The sequence below is a fragment of the Periplaneta americana genome, chromosome 2 (assembly GCF_040183065.1).
Source record: "Periplaneta americana isolate PAMFEO1 chromosome 2, P.americana_PAMFEO1_priV1, whole genome shotgun sequence".
NCBI lineage: Eukaryota > Metazoa > Arthropoda > Insecta > Blattodea > Blattidae > Periplaneta > Periplaneta americana.
The window spans coordinates 8724296-8729428 of NC_091118.1; positions in this window are offsets into that span (position 1 = coordinate 8724296).

Sequence of the window (5133 nt, forward strand, 5' to 3'; positions counted from 1 at the left end):
GTGTAGGTGTGAATGTGTCGATTAAAGCGAACTTGAAACATTTTCTTTATCCTTTATAAATCAGACACCCTGCAGAGGAAATTGTCAACTAGGAACTAGATAAACGCCTCACGTGTACAATAACCTACAAGAACCTGACAATCTGGTTCGGGGGGAATTTTCGTAAGATTTCAAATTTAAGAGCTGCCTTGGATGCCTTCAGCTGTCAGTCCATAAATCATGACATACATGCATAAGTTACATTGTGCAAGTATACGCATTTCCGCTGTCGATTGGCCACGAGTTCCTCTTAAAAATGGCGTCGTTAGAATACTGAGTCCGTACTATCAAAAGACGATTTCTACTAAACTACTGGACGGATTTTGTTCATATTCAGTATTTACGAGTCAATTTATCAGGAAATGATAGGCCTAAACATCAAATGTAATAATTTTAGTATTATTCTGTGTGTACAGCGATTTCTACTAAACTATTGGACGAATTTTGTTCATATTCAGTATCTACGAGTCAATTTATCAGGGAATGATGTACATGAAATATAATAATTTTAGTACTAGTCTGTCTGTGTACAGCGATTTCTACTAAACTATTGGACGGATTTTGTTCATATTCAGTATCTACGAGTCAATTTATCAGGGAATGATGTACACGAAATATAATAATTTTAGTACTAGTCTGTCTGTGTACAGCCATTTTTACTAAACTATTGGACGGATTTTGTTCATATTCAGTATCTACGAGTCAATTTATCAGGGAATGATGTACATGAAATATAATAATTTTAGTACTAGTCTGTCTGTGTACAGCGATTTCTACTAAACTATTGGACGCATTTTGTTCATATTCAGTATCTACGAGTCAATTTATCAGGGAATGATGTACATGAAATATAATAATTTTAGTACTAGTCTGTCTGTGTACAGCGATTTCTACTAAACTATTGGACGCATTTTGTTCATATTCAGTATGTACGAGTCGATTTATCAGGGAATGATGTACATGAAATATAATAATTTTAGTACTAGTCTGTCTGTGTACAGCGATTTCTACTAATCTATTGGACGTATTTTGTTCATATTCAGTATGTACGAGTCGATTTATCAGGGAATGATGTACATGAAATATAATAATTTTAGTACTAGTCTGTCTGTGTACAGCGATTTCTACTAATCTATTGGACGTATTTTGTTCATATTCAGTATCTACGAGTCAATTTATCAGGGAATGATGTACATGAAATATAATAATTTTAGTACTAGTCTGTCTGTGTACAGCGATTTCTACTAAACTATTGGACGGATTTTGTTCATATTCAGTATCTACGAGTCAATTTATCAGGGAATGATGTACATGAAATATAATAATTTTAGTACTAGTCTGTCTGTGTACAGCGATTTCTACTAAACTATTGGACGGATTTTGTTCATATTCAGTATCTACGAGTCAATTTATCAGGGAATGATGTACATGAAATATTAGTACATTATGCAACGAGCGTATAATGATAGTAATTAAGACGCGAGGATGTTAATGAAACGAGCGCAAGCGAGTTTCATAATTTTCATACGAGCGTCTTAATTACCATTACAGGCAAGTTTCATACGATTTTTTATGCTCGACCATATTTCTAACTTGAAATTATTCGTAAGTAGCCTATTCATGTTATTCTGATGTGACTGGAAAGCGAACTGACCTTGTGAAATCTCGCAAATTGTGAGATGTGCGCAGACGCGAAAGTATTGATTTTTTCCGGTCAACGAATGTCGACGACCTTGATATACCGTAATCTAGAGAGTTAAACTTGATATAACCTTGAAATTGAATTCGACACTGAAAAACGAGATGACAAATTGAATTTATTTGAATATTATTTACAACTAACGCTAATTATTATAGTAACAGAACATAACTTTCTGCTATAGCCTGCGTGACGTTTTGCTAGTTGTCTTTCGATTGCATATCCGAGAATAATCGAAAACCTGAACTTTAATGAATAGGTGTACTTTAATGACATGCATTAATGGACTGCTACCAGGTGTATAATTACTACATTTCGGCATGGTCGAGCATAAAATAATTTTAGTACTAGTCTGTCTATGTACAGCGATTTCTACTGAACTATTGGACGGATTTTGTTCATATTCAGTATCTACGAGACAAATTATGAGGAATTTATGTACATGGGTTATAATAACTTGAGTGAAGTTGACTATGCGTGTTGACTCGAAATGAGAAATTCATATTGACAATTTACTTGAAGAATCAGACGATTTATTTTTGTGAATTTTGTGTTGCGTACAATAAATTGACAAGGGAAACGGTTTGGTCTACGAGAAATGATTCTCTAAGAGAGGTTTAGTCATTGTTATCGGCACATTTATTGTGTACAGGTAAGATCTATAAAATTAGGTAGGCCTAAGATGAAGGAACATTATTTTTATTTTGTAATATTTAATGACATAACACGTACTAAGGGTAGTGAAGCCTTTTAAGGGCCCTGGTGTAATTAAAGATTGTATAAATGACTTTCCAAATAGCTACATTATTTGAAAATAAAAACGATTTTATCGATAGTTTCCAACGAGTATCAGTGTAACTTTCTTCCATCACAACAAATACCGATGCTCATGTGTTAGCTCAACACAACGAAATAAACTGAAAGAAGCATGAAAGTCACATTTCTTTCAGTCATAATTTTCTGCCCAAGACCATGTCTTTCACTGCAAGCCCAGCTTTCTCCAATCTTTCCTATTTTCTGTCTTTCTTTTTGTCTCCACAAATTACAACTAGTTTATCATTGAGAAATAAGGAAAAGCTATTAACTTGAATTTATTGGAAGCAAAGCCGTTACTGAAGTATGCAACAAGGTAGGCGATGTTTGGATCCTGTGTATCAACTCATATCCAATTATTATTGAGGAACTCTAGTGTGTGTTCGATTACAGTAACTTCTAGCGCTCGAAAGTTGAACTAAACGCCGACGGAGCGCATGCGTAAAGAAAAACAGAACAGGAAACTCGCTCAATGTCCATTCTATATAATCCCTATTCGCTGGTGCTGTTTTCAAGATAAGAATTTTAAAGATCGAAGTGAAGTGCAGCAAAATCTACATTTTGGAAAACTAAGGTAATAAAAGGTGTGAACACAAAGTTGAAACCGAGTTTTAGAAAAGTAAGATAAAAAGTAAATTTCTCTGCGTTGATGAAAACGTCCCTTAATGTAATTGAATCAGGAGGAGCTAAAAGGAATTAAGTCAACTTTTCAGGAGAAGCAAAAAATATTCCACTAATAACACAAATATTAGTCTATATTTTTATGTTATAGAAGACAAAAGAATATTTAAAAGTCTTAGTTCCTTCTTCTACCTTTCGATGCTCATGACATCAGTTGTTCAAATTGTTGCATAACCCAAAACTTCATATTTTGACTTAATTTCTTTTAGCTCCGACCGATTCAATTGAATATTTACCTTGCTTCCAACTAATCTTTTGTTATCTCTAATTTGCTAGCACATAAACATCATTACTGATTAAGGTGTTATTGCTTATTTTGTAGATTGAGTCACTGTTAAATTCTGTCATTACTGCCGCACATTAATTTTTAATATATTTATAGTTTTTTGTGAGTACGTCTTTAAAGTCAGGCCGACAGATGGGGTGCCAGGATGGAACGGCGATGTAACCTATACAGGGTGATCCATTCCGACACTATAACTCCGTTACTAATAACACGATTGAAATGCGGTCTCGTTCGATCGGGTATACGACTACGATGCGAGCATGATCTTGATTTGGGGTCGCACATGCGGGGGCCCACGGCGAATAGTGGTCATTTTGGGCGCGCGTGAGAATTTCCAAGCAGTATATCTCGCGACTTTGTTGTGCTAGCGTGCTGATTTTGGTTCCAAATGAAAGATCTCATCCAGATCTGTCGATTTAAGTCAGACATATTCACGTGAAAACCAACGGCCGTGTCCCCAACACAGCCAAACCCCGATTCCTTTATTTAATTGTACCATATTTGTATTTCTGGTGGCCTGGAAGAGAAGGCCTTATTTAACGCCACTAGAATAAATAAATAAATATATATAAATAAACAAATAATAAGCAAATAAGTAAGTAAATAAATAAGTAAATAAATAAATAAATAAATAAATAAATAATAAGCAAATAAGTAAATAAATAAATAAATAAACAAACAAATAATAAGCAAATAAGTAAGTAAATAAATAAATAAATAAGTAAGTAAATAAATAAATAACAAATAAATAAATAAGTAAATATATATATATATAAACAAATAATAAGCAAATAAGTAAATAAATAAATAAATAAACAAACAAATAATAAGCAAATAAGTAAATAAATAAATAAATAAATAAATAAATAAATAAATAAATAAATAAATAAATAAATAAATAAATAAATAAATAAATAAATAAATAAATAAATAAATAAATATTCGCAATCAAGGCGAAAGACGTATAGACCTAGTATGATCTGCAATGAAAATTATGAGAGTTCCTGAATACAAATTTTAGAACAAAATGAAATGAAGACATAGCTAAAGAATTTGAAATAGCATCTAACGAAAATCAAAACTCGAGTGGGATTTAATTGATTATTACATGATTAAAAGAAAATTATAAAGATTAGAAGAAATAAAGTACTCTAATACAATAAAATATTAATTGACTTACTAAACTGTCTTGAAATGTATTATTGTACCGTCTCCTCATTACAAATACTCCGCTAGATGGTAATAGTGTATTATGATCAACGTTCTGTTGTTACCAGTTGTGCCAACTATACAATGTTCATTGAACTCTATGGATGATTACTAGTCAAGAAGGCTTTGTTGATTCAGTTTCATTTTTATTAAAACAGTTGCATTCTACTTCAATTATGAAAGTAGGCTATATTAAACAATCTCTGATACGTAACTATCCATAATCTCATACAGCAGAAGCTATAACATAACCTAAATAATATAAACATGATACATAATACAAAAGTTTTAATTCAGGATGATGAAAAATAAACATAAATCATTTTAAAAGGTACAATTATTGAGAATGTTGACAAACAAAGAAACAAATGCTAGGGAGGTGATCATAAACAATTGCTAGGGATAA